The sequence below is a fragment of the Hyla sarda genome, chromosome 1 (assembly GCF_029499605.1).
Source record: "Hyla sarda isolate aHylSar1 chromosome 1, aHylSar1.hap1, whole genome shotgun sequence".
NCBI lineage: Eukaryota > Metazoa > Chordata > Amphibia > Anura > Hylidae > Hyla > Hyla sarda.
This window is the reverse complement of record NC_079189.1, coordinates 258,166,747-258,187,800: the sequence shown is the minus strand read 5'-3', so window position 1 is coordinate 258,187,800 and position 21,054 is coordinate 258,166,747. Positions and strand designations below refer to the sequence as shown.

At 50.4% G+C, this 21,054-nt stretch overlaps 18 pseudogenes; all 18 read left to right on the top strand.

Moving 5' to 3' along the window:
* The first annotated feature begins 897 nt into the window (after nucleotides 1-897).
* LOC130352065 (5S ribosomal RNA) lies at nucleotides 898-1,017 on the top strand (annotated as a pseudogene).
* Nucleotides 1,018-1,301: 284 nt separating this feature from the next.
* LOC130351981 (5S ribosomal RNA) lies at nucleotides 1,302-1,421 on the top strand (annotated as a pseudogene).
* A 273-nt stretch (nucleotides 1,422-1,694) lies between these two features.
* LOC130352217 (5S ribosomal RNA) lies at nucleotides 1,695-1,814 on the top strand (annotated as a pseudogene).
* Nucleotides 1,815-2,091: 277 nt separating this feature from the next.
* LOC130324094 (5S ribosomal RNA) lies at nucleotides 2,092-2,211 on the top strand (annotated as a pseudogene).
* A 284-nt stretch (nucleotides 2,212-2,495) lies between these two features.
* Nucleotides 2,496-2,615, top strand: LOC130350449 (5S ribosomal RNA; annotated as a pseudogene).
* A 687-nt stretch (nucleotides 2,616-3,302) lies between these two features.
* LOC130345797 (5S ribosomal RNA) lies at nucleotides 3,303-3,422 on the top strand (annotated as a pseudogene).
* Nucleotides 3,423-3,504: 82 nt separating this feature from the next.
* On the top strand, nucleotides 3,505-3,624 carry LOC130352341 (5S ribosomal RNA; annotated as a pseudogene).
* An 82-nt stretch (nucleotides 3,625-3,706) lies between these two features.
* Nucleotides 3,707-3,826, top strand: LOC130325052 (5S ribosomal RNA; annotated as a pseudogene).
* A 277-nt stretch (nucleotides 3,827-4,103) lies between these two features.
* Nucleotides 4,104-4,223, top strand: LOC130351965 (5S ribosomal RNA; annotated as a pseudogene).
* A 1,880-nt stretch (nucleotides 4,224-6,103) lies between these two features.
* Nucleotides 6,104-6,223, top strand: LOC130327244 (5S ribosomal RNA; annotated as a pseudogene).
* Nucleotides 6,224-6,916: 693 nt separating this feature from the next.
* On the top strand, nucleotides 6,917-7,036 carry LOC130352111 (5S ribosomal RNA; annotated as a pseudogene).
* A 3,267-nt stretch (nucleotides 7,037-10,303) lies between these two features.
* LOC130333181 (5S ribosomal RNA) lies at nucleotides 10,304-10,423 on the top strand (annotated as a pseudogene).
* A 1,081-nt stretch (nucleotides 10,424-11,504) lies between these two features.
* Nucleotides 11,505-11,624, top strand: LOC130350427 (5S ribosomal RNA; annotated as a pseudogene).
* Nucleotides 11,625-13,497: 1,873 nt separating this feature from the next.
* On the top strand, nucleotides 13,498-13,617 carry LOC130323664 (5S ribosomal RNA; annotated as a pseudogene).
* A 3,259-nt stretch (nucleotides 13,618-16,876) lies between these two features.
* On the top strand, nucleotides 16,877-16,996 carry LOC130323653 (5S ribosomal RNA; annotated as a pseudogene).
* A 2,070-nt stretch (nucleotides 16,997-19,066) lies between these two features.
* Nucleotides 19,067-19,186, top strand: LOC130352615 (5S ribosomal RNA; annotated as a pseudogene).
* An 889-nt stretch (nucleotides 19,187-20,075) lies between these two features.
* On the top strand, nucleotides 20,076-20,195 carry LOC130352614 (5S ribosomal RNA; annotated as a pseudogene).
* Nucleotides 20,196-20,277: 82 nt separating this feature from the next.
* On the top strand, nucleotides 20,278-20,397 carry LOC130333685 (5S ribosomal RNA; annotated as a pseudogene).
* The last annotated feature ends 657 nt before the right edge of the window (nucleotides 20,398-21,054 follow it).

Sequence of the window (21,054 nt, the reverse complement as noted above, 5' to 3'; positions counted from 1 at the left end):
TCCAAGGTGCTATTGACATTTTGCTCTGTTGCCGCCTTCCTCTCCGATTCCGAAAAGGATTTATTGATGCCTAAATGCACAGTATAAAAAGCATGAAGCTGTCAATGGCCGTCCTAAGCTGAACGCGTCTGCTCTCGTCAGATCGCAGACTGCTACCCAGCTTAGGGCCCGGTAAGTACTGGCATGGGAGACTGGCTGGGAATCCCGTGTGCCGTTTACATTTTGCTCTATTGCTGCCTTCCGCTCCGATTCCGAAAAGAATTTATTGATGCTTAAATCCACAGTATACAAGGTGTGAAGCTGTCGACGGCCATCCTAAGCTTAACGCGCCTGCTCTTGTCAGATCGCAGACTGGTACAGATCTTAGGGCCCGGTAAGTACCGGCATGGGACACTGGCTGGGAATCCTGGCTGCCGTTGACATTTTGCTCTGTTGCCGCCTTCCTTTTCCGATTCCGAAAAGGATTTATTGATGCTTAAATGCACAGTATAAAGGGCGAGAAGCTGTCAACGGCCATCCTAAACTGAACGTGCCTGCTCTCGTCAGATCGCAGACTGCTACCCAGCTTAGGGCCCGGTAAGTACCAGCATGGGGGACTGGCTGGGAATCCCAGGTGTCGTTGACATTTTGCTCTGTTGCCGCCTTTCGCTCCGATTCCGAAAAGGATTTATTGATGCTTAAATGCACAGTATAATAATAATGAAGCTGTCAATGGCCATCCTAAGCTGAATGCGCCTGTTCTTGTCAGATCGCAGACTGCTGCCCGGCAAGTACGGGCATGGGAGACTGGCTGGCAATCCAAGGTGCTATTGACATTTTGATCTGTTGCCCCCTTCCTCTCCGATTAAAAATTTTTTTTATTGATGCTTAAATCCACAGTATACAAGGCGTGAAGATGTCAACGGCCATCCTAAGCTGAACACGCCTGCTCTCGTCAGATCGCAGACTGCTACCCAGCTTAGGGCCCGGTAAGTACTGGCATGGGAGACTGGCTGGGAATCCCGGGTGCCGTTGACATTTTGCTCTGTTGCCGCCTTCCGTTCCGATTCCGAAAAGGATTTATTGATGCCTAAATGCACAGTATAAAGGGCGAGAAGCTGTCAACGGACATCCTAAGCTGAACGCGCCTGCTCTCGTCAGGTCGCAGACTGCTACCCAGCTTCGGGCCTGGTAAGTACCGGCATGGGAGACTGGCTGGGAATCCCGAGTGCAGTTGACATTTTGCTCTGTTGCCGCCTTCCGCTCCGATTCCGAAAAGGATTTATTGATGCTTAAATGCACAGTATAAAAAGCATGAAGCTGTCAATGGCCATCCTAAGCTGAATGCGCCTGCTCTCGTCAGATCGCAGACTGCTACCCAGCTTAGGGCCCGGTAAGTACCGGCATGGGACACTGGCTGGGAATCCCGGGTGCCGTTGACATTTTGCTCTGTTGCCGCCTTCCGTTCCGATTCGGAAAAGGATTTATTGATGCTTAAATCCACAATATACAGGGTGTGAAGCTGTCAACGGCCATCCTAAGCCTGAACGTGCCTGCTCTCCTCAGATCGCAGACTGCTGCCCAGCAGTTACCGGCAAGGGAGATTGGCTGGCAATCCAAGGTGCCATTGACATTTTGCTCTGTTGCCGCATTCCTCTCCGATTAATAAAAATATTTATTGATGCTTAAATCCACAATATACAAGGCGTGAAGCTGTCAACGGCCATCCTAAGCTGAACGCGCCTGCTCTCGTCAGATCGCAGACTGCTACCCAGCTTAGGGCCTGGTAAGTACCAGCATGGGAGACTGGCTGGGAATCCCAGGTGTCGTTGACATTTTGCTCTGTTGCCGCCTTACGCTCCGATTCCGAAAAGGATTTATTGATGCTTAAATCCACAGTATACAGGGTGTGAAGTTGTCTACGGCCATCCTAAGCTGAATGTGCCTGTTCTCGTCAGATCGCAGACTGCTACCCTGCTTCGGGCCTGATAAGTACCAGCATGGGAGACTGGCTGGGAATCCCGGGTGCAGTTGACATTTTGCTCTGTTTCTGCTCCGATTCCGAAAATTATTTATTGATGCTTAAATCCACAGTATACAAAGGGTGAAGCTGTCAACGGCCATCCTAAGCTGAACGCACCTGCTCTCGTCAGATCGCAGACTGCTACCCAGCTTAGGGCCTGGTAAGTACCAGCATGGGAGACTGGCTGGGAATCCCGGGTGCAGTTGACATTTTAATCTGTTGCCGCCTTCCGCTCCGATTCCGAAAATAATTTATTGATGCTTAAATCCATAGTATACAAGGTGTGAAGCTGTCGACAGCCATCCTAAACTTAACGCGCCTGCTCTCGTCAGATCGCAGACTGGTACAGATCTTAGGGCCCGGTAAGTACCGGCATGGGACACTGGCTGGGAATCCCGGCTGCCGCTGACATTTTGCTCTATTGCAGCCTTCCGTTCCGATTCCGAAAAGGATTTATTGATGCTTAAATGCACAGTATACAAAGTGTGAAGCTGTCAACGGCCATCCTAAGCTGAACGCGCCTGCTCTCGTCAGATCGCAGACTGCTACCCAGCTTAGGGCCTGGTAAGTACCAGCATGGGAGACTGGCTGGGAATCCCGGGTGCAGTTGACATTTTAATCTGTTGCCGCCTTCCGCTCCGATTCGGAAAAGGATTTATTGATGCTTAAATGCACAGTATAAAGGGCATGAAGCTGTTAATGGCCATCCTAAGCTGAACGCGCCTGCTCTCGTCAGATCGCAGACTGCTACCCAGCTTAGGGCCCGGTAAGTACCAGCATGGGAGACTGGCTGGAAATCTCAGGTGTTGTTGACATTTTGCTCTGTAGCTCTGTAGACATTTTGCTCCGAATCCAAAAAGGATTTATTGATGCTTAAATCCACAATATACAGGGTGTGAAGCCGTCTACGGCTATCCTAAGCTGAATGCGCCTGTTCTTGTCAGATCGCAGACTGCTGCCCGGCAAGTACGGGCATGGGAGACTGGCTGGCAATCCAAGGTGCTATTGACATTTTGATCTGTTGCCGCCTTACTCTCCGATTAAAAAAAATATTTATTGATGCTTAAATCCACAGTATACAAGGTGTGAAGCTGTCGACGGCCATCCTAAGCTCAACGCGCCTGCTCTCGTCAGATCACAGACTGGTACAGATCTTAGGGCCCGGTAAGTACCGGCATGGGACACTGGCTGGGAATCCCGGCTGCCGTTGACATTTTGCTCTGTTGCCGCCTTCCGTTCCGTTCCGATTCCGAAAAGGATTTATTGATGCCTAAATGCACAGTATAAAGGGCAAGAAGCTGTCAACGGCCATCCTAAGCTGAACGCGCCTGCTCTCGTCAGATCGCAGACTGCTACCCAGCTTAGGGCCCGGTAAGTACCAGCATGGGAGACTGGCTGGGAATCCCAGGTGCAGTTGACATTTTGCTCTGTTGCCGCCTTCCGTTCCGATTCCGAAAAGGATATATTGATGCTTAAATGCACAATATAAAAATCAAGAAGCTGTCAACGGCCATCCTAAGCTGAACGCGCCTGCTCTCGTCAGATCGCAGACTGCTACCCAGCTTAGGGCCTGGAAAGTACCAGCATGGGAGACTGGCTGGGAATCCCGGGTGCAGTTGACATTTTAATCTGTTGCCGCCTTCCGCTTCGATTCGGAAAATTATTTATTGATGCTTAAATCCACAATATAAAGGGGGTGAAGCTGTCAACGGCCATCCTAAGCTGAACGCGCCTGCTCTCGTCAGATCGCAGACTGATACCCAGCTTAGGGCCTGGTAAGTACCAGCATGGGAGACTGGCTGGGAATCCCAGGTGTCGTTGACATTTTGCTCTGTTACCACCTTACGCTCCGATTCCGAAAAGGATTTATTGATGCTTAAATCCACAGTATACAGGGTGTGAAGATGTCTATGGCCATCCTAAGCTGAATGCGCCTGTTCTCGTCAGATCGCAGACTGCTACCCAGCGTCGGGCCTGGTAAGTACCAGCATGGGAGACTGGCTGGGAATCCCGGGTGCAGGTACCATTTTGCTCTGTTTCTGCTCCGATTCCGAAAATTATTTATTGATGCTTAAATCCACAGTATACAAAGTGTGAAGCTGTCAACGGCCATCCTAAGCTGAACGCGCCTGCTCTCGTCAGATCGCAGACTGCTACCCAGCTTAGGGCCCGGTAAGTACCAGCATGGGAGACTGGATGGGAATCTCAGGTGTTGTTGACATTTTGCTCTGTAGCTTTGTAGACATTTTGCTCCGATTCCGAAAAGGATTTATTGATGCTTAAATCCACAGTATACAGGGTGTGAAGCCGTCTACGGCTATCCTAAGCTGAATGTGCCTGTTCTTGTCAGATCGCAGACTGCTGCCCGGCAAGTACGGGCATGGGAGACTGTCTGGCAATCCAAGGTGCTATTGACATTTTGCTCTGTTGCCGCCTTCCTCTCCGATTAAAAAAAATATTTATTGATGCTTAAATCCACAGTATACAGGGCTTGAAGATGTCAACGGCCATCCTAAGCTGAACGCGCCTGCTCTCGTCAGACCGCAGACTGCTACGCAGCTTAGGGCCCAGTAAGTACCGGTATTGGAGACTGGCTGGGAATCCCGGGTGCAGTTGACATTTTGCTCTGTTGCCGCCTTCTGTTCCGATTCCGAAAAGGATTTATTGATGCTTAAATGCACAGTATAAAAAGCATGAAGCTGTCAATGGCCATCCTAAGCTGAACGCCCCTGCTCTCGTCAGATCGCAAACTGCTACCCAGCTTAGGGCCCGGTAAGTACTGGCATGGGAGACTGGCTGGGAATCCCGGTTGCCGTTGACAATTTGCTCTATTGCTGCCTTCCGCTCGATTCCGAAAATAATTTATTGATGCTTAAATCCACAGTATACAAGGTGTGAAGCTGTCGACGGCCATCCTAAGCTTAACGCGCCTGCTCTCGTCAGATCGCAGACTGGTACAGATCTTAGGGCCCGGTAAGTACCGGCATGGGACACTGGCTGGGAATCCCGGCTGCCGTTGACATTTTGCTCTGTTGCCGCCTTCCGTTCCGATTCCGAAAAGGATTTATTGATGCTTAAATGCACAGTATAAAGGGCGTGAAGCTGTTAACGGCCATCCTAAGCTGAACGCGCCTGCTCTCGTCAGATCGCAGACTGCTACCCAGCTTAGGGCCCGGTAAGTACCAGCATGGGAGACTGGCTGGGAATCTCAGGTGTTGTTGATATTTTGCTCTGTAGCTCTGTAGACATTTTTCTCCGCTTCCGAAAAGGATTTATTGATGCTTAAATCCACAATATACAGGGTGTGAAGCCGTCTACGGCTATCCTAAGCTGAATGCGCCTGTTCTTGTCAGATCGCAGACTGCTGCCCGGCAAGTACGGGCATGGGAGACTGGCTGGCAATCCAAGGTGCTATTGACATTTTGATCTGTTGCCGCCTTCCTCTCCGATTAAAAAAAATATTTATTGATGCTTAAATCCACAGTATACAAGGCGTGAAGATGTCAACGGCCATCCTAAGCTGAACGCGCCTGCTCTTGTCAGATCGCAGTCTGCTACCCAGCTTAGGACCCGGTAAGTACTGGCATGGGAGACTGGCTGGGAATCCCGGTTGCCGTTGACATTTTGCTCTATTGCTGCCTTCCGCTCCGATTCCGAAAAGAATTTATTGATGCTTAAATCCACAGTATACAAGGTGTGAAGCTGTCGACGACCTTCCTAAGCTTAACGCGCCTGCTCTCGTCAGATCGCAGACTGGTACAGATCTTAGGGCCCGGTAAGTACCGGCATGGGACACTGGCTGGGAATCCCGGCTGCCGTTGACATTTTGCTCTGTTGCCGCCTTCCGTTCCGATTCCGAAAAGGATTTATTGATGCTTAAATGCACAGTATACAAAGTGTGAAGCTGTCAACGGCCATCCTAAGCTGAATGCGCCTGTTCTCGTCAGATCGCAGACTGCTACCCAGCTTCGGGCCTCGTAAGTACCAGCATGGGAGACTGGCTGGGAATCCCGGGTGCAGTTGACATTTTACTCTGTTTCTGCTCCGATTCCGAAAATTATTTATTGATGCTTAAATCCACAGTATACAAAGTGTGAAGCTGTCAACGGCCATCCTAAGCTGAACGCGCCTGCTCTCATCAGATCGCAGACTGCTACCCAGCTTAGGGCCCGGTAAGTACCAGCATGGGAGACTGGCTGGGAATCCCAGGTGTCGTTGACATTTTGCTCTGTTGCCGCCTTACGCTCCGATTCCGAAAAGGATTTATTGATGCTTAAATCCACAGTATACAGGGCATGAAGCTGTCAACCGCCATCCTAAGCTGAACACGCCTGCTCTCGTCAGATTGCAGACTGTAACCCAGCTTAGGGCCCGGTAAGTACCAGCATGGGAGACTGGCTGGGAATCTCAGGTGTTATTGACATTTTGCTCTGTAGCTCTGTAGACATTTTGCTCTGATTCCGAAAAGGATTTATTGATGCTTAAATCCACAGTATACAGGGTGTGAAGCCGTCTACGGCTATCATAAGCTGAATGCGCCTGTTCTTGTCAGATCGCAGACTGCTGCCCGGCAAGTACGGGCATGGGAGACTGGCTGGCAATCCAAGGTGCTATTGACATTTTGCTCTGTTGCCGCCTTCCTCTCCGATTAAAAAAAATATTTACTGATACTTAAATCCACAGTATACATGGCGTGAACATGTCAACGGCCATCCTAAGCTGAACGTGTGAGATCCTAAGCTGCTCTCGTCAGATCGCAGACTGCTACGCAGCTTAGGGCCCAGTAAGTACCGGCATGGGAGACTGGCTGGGAATCCCGGGTGTAGTTGACATTTTGCTCTGTTGCCGCCTTCCGTTCCTATTCCGAAAAGGATTTATTGATGCTTAAATGCACAGTATAAAAAGCATGAAGCTGTCAATGGCCATCCTAAGCTGAACGCGCCTGCTCTCGTCAGATCGCAGACTGCTACCCAGCTTAGGGCCCGGTAAGTATTGGCATGGGAGACTGGCTGGGAATCCCGGGTGCCGTTGACATTTTGCTCTATTGCTGCCTTCCGCTCCGATTCCGAAAATAATTTATTGATGCTTAAATCCACAGTATACAAGGTGTGAAGCTGTCGACGGCCATCCTAAGCTTAACGCGCCTGCTCTCGTCAGATCGCAGACTGGTACAGATCTTAGGGCCCGGTAAGTACCGGCATGGGACACTGGCTGGGAATCCCGGCTGCCGTTAACATTTTGCTCTGTTGCCGCCTTCAGTTCCGATTCCGAAAAGAATTTATTGATGCTTAAATGCACAGTATAAAGGGCGAGAAGCTGTCAACGGCCATCTTAAGCTGAACGCGCCTGCTCTTGTCAGATCACAGACTGCTACCCAGCTTAGGGCCCGGTAAGTACCAGCATGGGAGACTGGCTGGGAATCCCAGGTGTTGTTGACATTTTGCTCTGTAGCCGCCTTCCGCTTCGATTCCGAAAAGTATTTATTGTTGCTTAAATCCACAGTATACAGGGTGTGAAGCCGTCTACGGATATCCTAAGCTGAATGTGCCTGTTCTTGTCAGATCGCAGACTGCTGCCCGGCAAGTACGGGCATGGGAGACTGGCTGGCAATCCAAGGTGCTATTGATATTTTGATCTGTTGCCGCCTTCCTCTCCGATTAAAAAAAATATTTATTGATGCTTAAATCCACAGTATAAAAAGCATGAAGCTGTCAATGGCCATCCTAAGCTGAACACGCCTGCTCTCGTCAGATCGCAGACTGGTACAGATCTTAGGGCCCGGTAAGTACCGGCATGGGACACTGGCTGGGAATCCCGGCTGCCGTTGACATTTTGCTCTGTTGCCGCCTTCCGTTCCAATTCCGAAAAGGATTTATTGATGCTTAAATGCACAGTATACAAAGTGTGAAGCTGTCAACCGCCATCCTAAGCTGAACGCGTCTGCTCTCGTCAGATCGCAGACTGCTACCCTGCTTAGGGCCCGGTAAGTACCAGCATGGGAGACTGGCTGGGAATCTCAGGTGTTGTTGACATTTTGCTCTGTAGCTCTGTAGACATTTTGCTCCGATTCCGAAAAGGATTTATTGATGCTTAAATCCACAGTGTACAGGTTGTGAAGATATCTACGGCCATCCTAAGCTGAATGCGCCTGTTCTCGTCAGATCGCAGACTGCTACCCAGCTTCGTGCCTGGTAAGTACCAGCATGGGAGACTGACTGGGAAACCCGGGTGCAGTTGACATTTTGCTCTGTTTCTGCTCCGATTCCGAATTTTTTTTATTGATGCTTAAATCCACAGTATACAAAGTGTGAAGCTGTCAACGGCCATCCTAAGCTGAGCGCGCCTGCTCTTGTTAGATCGCAGACTGCTACCCAGCTTAGGGCCTGGTAAGTACCAGCATGGGAGACTGGCTGGGAATCCCGGTTGCAGTTGACATTTTAATCTGTTGCCGCCTTCCGCTCCGATTCGGAAAATGATTTATTGATGCTTAAATCCACAATATACAGGGTGTGAAGCTGTCAACGGCCATCCTAAGCCTGAACGTGCCTGCTCTCCTCAGATCGCAGACTGCTGCCCGGCAGTTACCGGCATGGGAGACTGGCTGGCAATCCAAGGTGCCATTGACATTTTGCTCTGTTGCCGCCTTCCTCTCCGATTAATAAAAATATTTATTGATGCTTAAATCCACAATATACAAGGCGTGAAGATGTCAACGGCCATCCTAAGCTGAACGCGCCTGCTCTCGTCAGATCGCAGACTGCTACCCAGCTTAGGGCCCATTAAGTACCATCATGGGAGACTGGCTGGGAATCCCGGGTGCAGTTGACATTTTGCTCTGTTGCCGCCTTCCGTTCCGATTCCGAAAAGGATTTATTGATGCTTAAATGCACAGTATAAAAAGCAACAAGCTGTCAATGGCCATCCTAAGCTAAACGCGCCTGCTCTCGTCAGATCGCAGACTGCTACCCAGCTTAGGGCCCGGTAAGTACTGGCATGGGAGACTGGCTGGGAATCCCGGTTGCCGTTGCCATTTTGCTCTATTGCTGCCTTCCGCTCCGATTCCGAAAAGAATTTATTGATGCTTAAATCCACAGTATACAAGGTGTGAAGCTGTCGACGGCCATCCTAAGCTGAACGCGCCTGCTCTCGTCAGATCGCAGACTGCTACCCAGCTTAGGGCCCGGTAAGTCCCAGCATGGGAGACTGGCTGGGAATCCCAGGTGTTGTTGACATTTTGCTCTGTAGCCGCCTTCCGCTCCGATTCCGAAAAGGATTTATTGATGCTTAAATCCACAGTATACAGGGTGTGAAGCCGTCTACGGCTATCCTAAGCTGAATGTGCCTGTTCTTGTCAGATCGCAGACTGCTGCCCGGCAAGTACGGGCATGGGAAACTGGCTGGCAATCCAAGGTGCTATTGACATTTTGCTCTGTTGCCGCCTTCCTCTTCAATTCCGAAAAGGATTTATTGATGCTTAAATGCACAGTATAAAAAGCATGAAGCTGTCAATGGCCGTCCTAAGCTGAACGCGTCTGCTCTTGTCAGATCGCAGACTGCTACCCAGCTTAGGGCCCGGTAAGTACTGGCATGGGAGACTGGCTGGGAATCCCGTGTGCCGTTGACATTTTGCTCTATTGCTGCCTTTCGCTCCGATTCCGAAAAGAATTTATTGATGCTTAAATCCACAGTATACAAGGTGTGAAGATGTCGACGGCCATCCTAAGCTTAACGCGCCTGCTCTTGTCAGATCGCAGACTGGTACAGATCTTAGGGCCCGGTAAGTACCGGCATGGGACACTGGCTGGGAATCCTGGCTGCCGTTGACATTTTGCTCTGTTGCCGCCTTCCTTTTCCGATTCCGAAAAGGATTTATTGATGCTTAAATGCACAGTATAAAGGGCGAGAAGCTGTCAACGGCCATCCTAAACTGAACGTGCCTGCTCTCGTCAGATCGCAGACTGCTACCCAGCTTAGGGCCCGGTAAGTACCAGCATGGGGGACTGGCTGGGAATCCCAGGTGTCGTTGACATTTTGCTCTGTTGCCGCCTTACGCTCCGATTCCGAAAAGGATTTATTGATGCTTAAATGCACAGTATAATAATAACGAAGCTGTCAATGGCCATCCTAAGCTGAATGCGCCTGTTCTTGTCAGATCGCAGACTGCTGCCCGGCAAGTACGGGCATGGGAGACTGGCTGGCAATCCAAGGTGCTATTGACATTTTGATCTGTTGCCCCCTTCCTCTCCGATTAAAATTTTTTTTTATTGATGCTTAAATAAACAGTATACAAGGCGTGAAGATGTCAACGGCCATCCTAAGCTGAACGCGCCTGCTCTCGTCAGATCGCAGACTGCTACCCAGCTTAGGGCCCGGAAAGTACTGGCATGGGAGACTGGCTGGGAATCCCGGGTGCCGTTGACATTTTGCTCTATTGCTGCCTTCCGCTCCGATTCAGAAAATAATTTATTGATGCTTAAATCCACAGTATACAAGGTGTGAAGCTGTCGACGGCCATCCTAAGCTTAACGCGCCTGCTCTCGTTAGATCGCAGACTGGTACAGATCTTAGGGCCCGGTAAGTACCGGCATGGGACACTGGCTGGGAATCCCGGCTGCCATTGACATTTTGCTCTGTTGCCGCCTTCCGTTCCGATTCCGAAAAGGATTTATTGATGCCTAAATGCAAAGTATAAAGGGCAAGAAGCTGTCAACGGCCATCCTAAGCTGAACGCGCCTGCCCTCGTCAGGTCGCAGACTGCTACCCAGCTTAGGACCCGGTAAGTACCGGCATGGGAGACTGGCTGGGAATCCCGAGTGCAGGTGACATTTTGCTCTGTTGCCGCCTTCCGCTCCGATTCCGAAAAGGATTTATTGATGCTTAAATGCACAGTATAAAATGCATGAAGCTGTCAATGGCCATCCTAAGCTGAACGCGCCTGCTCTCGTCAGATCGCAGACTGCTACCCAGCTTAGGGCCCGGTAAGTACTGGCATGGGAGACTGGCTGGTAATCCCGGTTGACATTTAGCTCTATTGCTCTATTGCTGCCTTGCTCCGATTCCGAAAAGAATTTATTGATGCTTAAATCCACAGTATACAAGGTGTGAAGCTGTCGACGGCCATCCTAAGCTTAACGTGCCTGCTCTCGTCAGATCGCAGACTGGTACAGATCTTAGGGCCCGGTAAGTACCGGCATGGGACACTGGCTGGGAATCCCGGCTGCCGTTGACATTTTGCTCTGTTGCCGCCTTCCGTTCCGATTCGGAAAAGGATTTATTGATGCTTAAATCCACAATATACAGGGTGTGAAGCTGTCAACGGCCATTCTAAGCCTGAACGTGCCTGCTCTCCTCAGATCGCAGACTGCTGCCCAGCAGTTACCGGCAAGGGAGATTGGCTGGCAATCCAAGGTGCCATTGACATTTTGCTCTGTTGCCGCATTCCTCTCCGATTAATAAAAATATTTATTGATGCTTAAATCCACAATATACAAGGCGTGAAGCTGTCAACGGCCATCCTAAGCTGAACGCGCCTGCTCTCGTCAGATCGCAGACTGCTACCCAGCTTAGGGCCTGGTAAGTACCAGCATGGGAGACTGGCTGGGAATCCCGGGTGCAGTTGACATTTTAATCTGTTGCCGCCTTACGCTCCGATTCGGAAAAGGATTTATTGATGCTTAAATGCACAGTATAAAGGGCGAGAAGCTGTCAACCGCCATCCTAAGCTGAACGCGCCTGCTCTCGTCAGATCGCAGACTGCTACCCAGCTTAGGGCCCGGTAAGTACCAGCATGGGAGACTGGCTGGGAATCCCAGGTGTCGTTGACATTTTGCTCTGTTGCCGCCTTACGCTCCGATTCCGAAAAGGATTTATTGATGCTTAAATCCACAGTATACAGGGTGTGAAGTTGTCTACGGCCATCCTAAGCTGAATGTGCCTGTTCTCGTCAGATCGCAGACTGCTACCCTGCTTCGGGCCTGATAAGTACCAGCATGGGAGACTGGCTGGGAATCCCGGGTGCAGTTGACATTTTGCTCTGTTTCTGCTCCGATTCCGAAAATTATTTATTGATGCTTAAATCCACAGTATACAAAGTTTGAAGCTGTCAACGGCCATCCTAAGCTGAACGCACCTGCGCTTGTCAGATCGCAGACTGCTACCCAGCTTAGGGCCTAGTAAGTACCAGCATGGGAGACTGGCTGGGAATCCCGGGTACAGTTGACATTTTAATCTGTTGCCGCCTTCCGCTCCGATTCCGAAAAGAATTTATTGATGCTTAAATCCACAGTATACAAGGTGTGAAGCTGTCGACGGCCATCCTAAACTTAACGCGCCTGCTCTCGTCAGATCGCAGACTGGTACAGATCTTAGGGCCCGGTAAGTACCGGCATGGGACACTGGCTGGGAATCCCGGCTGCCGCTGACATTTTGCTCTGTTGCCGCCTTCCGTTCCGATTCCGAAAAGGATTTATTGATGCTTAAATGCACAGTATACAAAGTGTGAAGCTGTCAATGGCCATCCTAAGCTGAACGCGCCTGCTTTTGTCAGATCGCAGACTGCTACCTAGCTTAGGGCCCGGTAAGTACTGGCATGGGAGACTGGCTGGGAATCCCGGCTGCCGTTGACATTTTGCTCTATTGCTGTCTTCCGCTCCGATTCCGAAAATAATTTATTGATGCTTAAATCCACAGGATACAAGGTGTGAAGCTGTCGACGGCCATCCTAAGCTTAACGCGCCTGCTCTCGTCAGATCGCAGACTGGTACAGATCTAAGGGCCCGGTAAGTACCGGCATGGGACACTGGCTGGGAATCCCGGCTGCCGTTGACATTTTGATCTGTTGCCGCCTTCCGTTCCGATTCCGAAAAGGATTTATTGATGCTTAAATGCACAGTATACAGGGTGTGAAGCTGTCAACGGCCATCCTAAGCTGAACGCGCCTGCTTTCGTCAGATCGCAGACTGATACCCAGCTTAGGGCCTGGTAAGTACCAGCATGGTAGACTGGCTAGAATCCCGGGTGCAGTTGACATTTTAATCTGTTGCCGCCTTCCGCTCTGATTCGGAAAAGGATTTATTGATGCTTAAATCCACAATATACAGGGTGTGAAGCTGTCAACGGCCATCCTAAGCTGAACGTGTCTGCTCTCCTCAGATCGCAGACTGCTGCCCGGCAGATACCGGCGTGGGAGACTGGCTGGCAATCCAAGGTGCCATTGGCATTTTGCTCTGTTGCCGCCTTCCTCTCCGATTAATAAAAATATTTATTGATGCTTAAATCCACAGTATACAAAGTGAGAAGCTGTCAACGGCCATCCTAAGCTGAACGCGCCTGCTCTCGTCAGACTGCTACCCAGCTTAGGGCCTGATAAGTACCAGCATGGGAGACTGGCTGGGAATCCCGGGTGCAGTTGACATTTTAATCTGTTGCCGCCTTCCGCTCCGATTCGGAAAAGGTTTTATTGATGCTTAAATGCACAGTATAAAGGGCGTGAAGCTGTCAACGGCCATCCTAAGCTGAACGCGCCTGCTCTCGTCAGAACGCAGACTGCTACCCAGCTTAGGGCCCGGTAAGTACCAGCATGGGAGACTGGCTGGGAATCTCAGGTGTTGTTGACATTTTGCTCTGTAGCCGCTTCCGCTTCGATTCCGAAAAGGATTTATTGATGCTTAAATCCACAGTATACAGGGTGTGAAGCCGTCTACGGCTATCCTAAGCTGAATGTGCCTGTTCTTGTCAGATCGCAGACTGCTGCCCGGTAAGTACTGGCATGGGAGACTGGCTGGGAATCCCAGGTGCTGTTGACATTTTGCTCTATTGCTGCCTTCCGCTCCGATTCCGAAAATAATTTATTGATGCTTAAATCTACAGTATACAAGGTGTGAAGCTGTCGACGGCCATCTTAAGCTTAACGTGCCTGCTCTTGTCAGATCGCAGACTGGTACGGATCTTACGGCCCGGTAAGTACCGGCATGGGACACTGGCTGGGAATCCCGGCTGCCGTTGACATTTTGCTCTGTTGCCGCCTTCCGTTCCGATTCCGAAAAGGATTTATTGATGCTTAAATGCACAGTATAAAGTGCGAGAAGCTGTCAACGGCCATCCTAAGCTGAACGTGCCTGCTCTCGGCAGATCGCAGACTGCTACCCAGCTTAGGACACGGTAAGTACCAGCATGAGAGACTGGCTGGGAATCCCAGGTGTCGTTGACATTTTGCTCTGTTTCTGCTCCGATTCCGAAAATTATTTATTGATGCTTAAATCCACAGAATACAAAGTGTGAAGCTGTCAACGGCCATCCTAAGCTGAACGCGCCTGCTCTCGGCAGATCGCAGACTGCTACCCAGCTTAGGGCCCGGTAAGTACCAGCATGGGAGACTGGCTGGGAATCCCGGGTGCAGTTGACATTTTAATCTGTTGCTGCCTTCCGCTCCGATTCGGAAAAGGATTTATTGATGCTTAAATCCACAATACACAGGGTGTGAAGCTGTCAACGGCCATCCTAAGCCTGAACGTGCCTGCTCTCCTCAGATCGCAGACTGCTGCCCAGCAGTTACCAGCATGGGAGACTGGCTGGCAATTCAAGGTGCCATTGACATTTTGCTCTGTTGCTGACTTCCTCTCCGATTAATAACAATATTTATTGATGCTTAAATCCACAATATACAAGGCATGAAGATGTCAACGGCCATCCTAAGCTGAACGCGCCTGCTCTCGTCAGGTCGCAGACTGCTACCCAGCTTAGGGCCCAGTAATTACCGGCATGGGAGACTGGCTGCGAGTCCCGGGTGCAGTTGACATTATGCTCTGTTGCCGCCTTCCGTTCCGATTCCGAAAAGGATTTATTGATGCTTAAATGCACAGTATAAAAAGCATGAAGCTGTCAGTGGCCATCCTAAGCTGAACGCGCCTGCTCTCGTCAGATCGCAGACTGCTACCCAGCTTAGGGCCCAGTAAGTACCGGCATGGGAGACTGGCTGGGAATCCCGGGTGCAGTTGCCATTTTGCTCTGTTGCCGCCTTCCGTTCCGATTCTGAAAAGGATTTATTGATGCTTAAATGCACAGTATAAAAATCATGAAGCTGTCAATGGCCTTCCTTAGCTGATCGCGCCTGCTTTCGTCAGATCGCTGACTGCTACCTAGCTTAGGGCCCGGTAAGTACTGGCATGGGAGACTGGCTGGGAATCCTGGTTGCTGTTGACATTTTGCTCTATTGCTGCCTTCCGCTCCGATTCCGAAAATAATTTATTGATGCTTAAATCCACAGTATACAAGGTGTGAAGCTGTCGACGGCCATCCTAAGCTTAACGCGCCTGCTCTCGTCAGATTGCAGACTGGTACAGATCTTAGGGCCCGGTAAGTACCGGCATGGGACACTGGCTGGGAATCCCGGCTGCCGTTGACATTTTGCTCTGTTGCCGCCTTCCGTTCCGATTCCGAAAAGGATTTATTGATGCTTAAATCCACAATACACAGGGTGTGAAGCTGTCAACGGCCATCCTAAGCCTGAACGTGCCTGCTCTCCTCAGATCGCAGACTACTGCCCGGCAGTTACCGGCATGGGAGACTGGCTGGCAATCCAAGGTGCCATTGACATTTTGCTCTGTTGCCGCCTTCCTCTCCGATTAATAAAAATATTTATTGATGCTTAAATTCACAATATACAAGACGTGAAGATGTCAACGGCCATCCTAAGTTGAACGCGCCTGCTCTCGTCAGATCGCAGACTGCAACCCAGCTTAGGGCCCAGTAAGTACCGGCATGGGAGACTGGCTGAGAATCCCGGGTGCAATTGACATTTTGCTCTGTTGCCGCCTTCCGTTCCGATTCCGAAAAGGATTTATTGATGCTTAAATGCACAGTATAAAAATCATGAAGCTGTCAATGGCCATCCTAAGCTGAACGCGCCTGCTTTTGTCAGATCGCAGACTGCTACCTAGCTTAGGGCCCGGTAAGTACTGGCATGGGAGACTGGCTGGGAATCCCGGTTGCCGTTGACATTTTGCTCTATTGCTGTCTTCCGCTCCGATTCCGAAAATAATTTATTGATGCTTAAATCCACAGGATACAAGGTGTGAAGCTGTCGACGGCCATCCTAAGCTTAACGCGCCTGCTCTCGTCAGATCGCAGACTGGTACAGATCTAAGGGCCCGGTAAGTACCGGCATGGGACACTGGCTGGGAATCCCGGCTGCCGTTGACATTTTGATCTGTTGCCGCCTTCCGTTCCGATTCCGAAAAGGATTTATTGATGCTTAAATGCACAGTATACAGGGTGTGAAGCTGTCAACGGCCATCCTAAGCTGAACGCGCCTGCTTTCGTCAGATCGCAGACTGATACCCAGCTTAGGGCCTGGTAAGTACCAGCATGGTAGACTGGCTAGAATCCCGGGTGCAGTTGACATTTTAATCTGTTGCCGCCTTCCGCTCTGATTCGGAAAAGGATTTATTGATGCTTAAATCCACAATATACAGGGTGTGAAGCTGTCAACGGCCATCCTAAGCTGAACGTGTCTGCTCTCCTCAGATCGCAGACTGCTGCCCGGCAGATACCGGCGTGGGAGACTGGCTGGCAATCCAAGGTGCCATTGGCATTTTGCTCTGTTGCCGCCTTCCTCTCCGATTAATAAAAATATTTATTGATGCTTAAATCCACAGTATACAAAGTGAGAAGCTGTCAACGGCCATCCTAAGCTGAACGCGCCTGCTCTCGTCAGATTGCAGACTGCTACCCAGCTTAGGGCCTGGTAAGTACCAGCATGGGAGACTGGCTGGGAATCCCGGGTGCAGTTGACATTTTAATCTGTTGCCGCCTTCCGCTCCGATTCGGAAAAGGTTTTATTGATGCTTAAATGCACAGTATAAAGGGCGTGAAGCTGTCAACGGCCATCCTAAGCTGAACGCGCCTGCTCTCGTCAGAACGCAGACTGCTACCCAGCTTAGGGCCCGGTAAGTACCAGCATGGGAGACTGGCTGGGAATCTCAGGTGTTGTTGACATTTTGCTCTGTAGCCGCTTCCGCTTCGATTCCGAAAAGGATTTATTGATGCTTAAATCCACAGTATACAGGGTGTGAAGCCGTCTACGGCTATCCTAAGCTGAATGTGCCTGTTCTTGTCAGATCGCAGACTGCTGCCCGGTAAGTACTGGCATGGGAGACTGGCTGGGAATCCCAGGTGCCGTTGACATTTTGCTCTATTGCTGCCTTCCGCTCCGATTCCGAAAATAATTTATTGATGCTTAAATCTACAGTATACAAGGTGCGAAGCTGTCGACGGCCATCCTAAGCTTAACGTGCCTGCTCTTGTCAGATCGCAGACTGGTACGGATCTTACGGCCCGGTAAGTACCGGCATGGGACACTGGCTGGGAATCCCGGCTGCCGTTGACATTTTGCTCTGTTGCCGCCTTCCGTTCCGATTCCGAAAAGGATTTATTGATGCTTAAATGCACAGTATAAAGTGCGAGAAGCTGTCAACGGCCATCCTAAGCTGAACGTGCCTGCTCTCGGCAGATCGCAGACTGCTACCCAGCTTAGGACCCGGTAAGTACCAGCATGAGAGACTGGCTGGGAATCCCAGGTGTCGTTGACATTTTGCTCTGTTTCTGCTCCGATTCCGAAAATTATTTATTGATGCTTAAATCCACAGTACACAAAGTGTGAAGCTGTCAACGGTCATCCTAAGCTGAACGCGCCTGCTCTCGGCAGATCGCAGACTGCTACCCAGCTTAGGGCCCGGTAAGTACCAGCATGGGAAACTGGCTGGGAATCCCGGGTGCAGTTGACATTTTAATCTGTTGCTGCCTTCCGCTCCGATTCGGAAAAGGATTTATTGATGCTTAAATCCACAATACACAGGGTGTGAAGCTGTCAACGGCCATCCTAAGCCTGAACGTGCCTGCTCTCCTCAGATCGCAGACTGCTGCCCAGCAGTTACCAGCATGGGAGACTGGCTGGCAATTCAAGGTGCCATTGACATTTTGCTCTGTTGCCGCCTTCCTCTCCGATTAATAAAAATATTTATTGATGCTTAAATCCACAATATACAAGGCGTGAAGATGTCAACGGCCATCCTAAGCTGAACGCGCCTGCTCTCGTCAGATTGCAGACTGCTACCCAGCTTAGGGCCCAGTAATTACCGGCATGGGAGACTGGCTGGGAATCCCGGGTGCAGTTGACATTATGCTCTGTTGCCGCCTTCCGTTCCGATTCCGAAAAGGATTTATTGATGCTTAAATTCACAGTATAAAAAGCATTAAGCTGTCAATGGCCATCCTAAGCTGAACGCGCCTGCTCTCGTCAGATCGCAGACTGCTACCCAGCTAAGGGCACAGTAAGTACCAGCATGGGAGACTGGCTGGGAATCCCGGGTGCAGTTGACATTTTAATCTGTTGCCGCCTTCCGCTCCGATTCCGAAAAGGATTTATTGATGCTTAAATGCACAGTATAAAAAGCATGAAGCTGTCAATGGCCATCCTAAGCTGAACGCGCCTGCTCTCGTCAGATCGCAGACTGCTCTAGCTTAGGGCCCGGTAGGTACTGGCATGGGAGACTGGCTGGGAATCCCAGTTGCCGTTGACATTTTGCTCTATTGCTGCCTTCCGCTCCGATTCCGAAAAGAATTTATTGATGCTTAAATCCACAGTATACAAGGTGTGAAGCTGTCGACGGCCATCCTAAGCTTAACGCGCCTGCTCTCGTCAGATCGCAGACTGGTACAGATCTTAGGGCCCGGTAAGTACCGGCATGGGACACTGGCTGGGAATCCCGGCTGCCGTTGACATTTTGCTCTGTTGCCGCCTTCCGTTTCCGATTCCGAAAAGGATTTATTGATGCTTAAATGCACAGTATACAAAGTGTGAAGCTGTCAACGGCCATCCTAAGCTGAACGCGCCTGCTCTCGACAGATCGCAGACTGATACCCAGCTTAGGGCCTGGTAAGTTCCAGCATGGGAGACTGGCTGGGAATCCCGGCTGCCGTTGACATTTTCCTCTGTTGTCGCCTTCCGTTCCGATTCCGAAAAGGATTTATTGATGCCTAAATGCACAGTATAAAGGGCGAGAAGCTGTCAACGGCCATCCTAAGCTGAACGCGCCTGCTCTCGTCAGATCGCAGACTGCTACCCAGCTTAGGGCCCGGTAAGTACCAGCATGGGAGACTGGCTGGGAATCCCGGGTGCAGTTGACATTTTGCTCTGTTGCCGCCTTCCGTTCCGATTCCGAAAAGGATTTATTGATGCTTAAATTCACAGTATAAAAAGCATTAAGCTGTCAATGGCCATCCTAAGCTGAACGCGCCTGCTCTCGTCAGATCGCAGACTGCTACCCAGCTAAGGGCACAGTAAGTACCAGCATGGGAGACTGGCTGGGAATCCCGGGTGCAGTTGACATTTTAATCTGTTGCCGCCTTCCGCTCCGATTCCGAAAAGGATTTATTGATGCTTAAATGCACAGTATAAAAAGCATGAAGCTGTCAATGGCCATCCTAAGCTGAACGCGCCTGCTCTCGTCAGATCGCAGACTGCTCTAGCTTAGGGCCCGGTAGGTACTGGCATGGGAGACTGGCTGGGAATCCCAGTTGCCGTTGACATTTTGCTCTATTGCTGCCTTCCGCTCCGATTCCGAAAAGAATTTATTGATGCTTAAATCCACAGTATACAAGGTGTGAAGCTGTCGACGGCCATCCTAAGCTTAACGCGCCTGCTCTCGTCAGATCGCAGACTGGTACAGATCTTAGGGCCCGGTAAGTACCGGCATGGGACACTGGCTGGGAATCCCGGCTGCCGTTGACATTTTGCTCTGTTGCCGCCTTCCGTTTCCGATTCCGAAAAGGATTTATTGATGCTTAAATGCACAGTATACAAAGTGTGAAGCTGTCAACGGCCATCCTAAGCTGAACGCGCCTGCTCTCGACAGATCGCAGACTGATACCCAGCTTAGGGCCTGGTAAGTTCCAGCATGGGAGACTGGCTGGGAATCCCGGCTGCCGTTGACATTTTGCTCTGTTGTCGCCTTCCGTTCCGATTCCGAAAAGGATTTATTGATGCCTAAATGCACAGTATAAAGGGCGAGAAGCTGTCAACGGCCATCCTAAGCTGAACGCGCCTGCTCTCGTCAGATCGCAGACTGCTACCCAGCTTAGGGCCCGGTAAGTACCAGCATGGGAGACTGGCTGGGAATCCCGGGTGCAGTTGACATTTTGCTCTGTTGCCGCCTTCCGTTCCGATTCCGAAAAAGATATATTGATGCTTAAATGCACAATATAAAAATCAAGAAGCTGTCAACGGCCATCCTAAGCTGAACGCGCCTGCTCTCGTCAGATCGCAGACTGCTACCCAGCTTAGGGCCCGGTAAGTACCAGCATGGGAGACTGGCTGGGAATCCCGGCTGCCGTTGACATTTTGCTCTGTTGCCGCCTTCCGTTCCGATTCCAAAAAGGATTTATTGATGCTTAAATGCACAGTATACAAAGTGTGAAGCTGTCAACGGCCATCCTAAGCTGAACGCGCCTGCTCTCGTCAGATCGCAGACTGCTACCCAGCTTAGGGCCTGGTAAGTACCAGCATGGGAGACTGGCTGGGAATCCCGGGGGCAGTTGACATTTTAATCTGTTGCCGCCTTCCGCTTCGATTCAGAAAATTATTTATTGATGCTTAAATCCACAATATAAAGGGTGTGAAGCTGTCGATGGCCATCCTAAGCTGAACGCGCCTGCTCTCGTCAGATCGCAGACTGATACCCAGCTTAGGGCCTGGTAAGTACCAGCATGGGAGACTGGCTGGGAATCCTAGGTGTCGTTGACATTTTGCTCTGTTGCCGCCTTACGCTCCGATTCGGAAAAGGATTTATTGATGCTTAAATCCACAATACACAGGGTGTGAAGCTGTCAACGGCCATCCTAAGCCTGAACGTGCCTGCTCTCCTCAGATCGCAGACTACTGCCCGGCAGTTACCAGCATGGGAGACTGGCTGGCAATCCAAGGTGCCATTGACATTTTGCTCTGTTGCCGCCTTTCTCTCCGATTAATAAAAATATTTATTGATGCTTAAATTCAC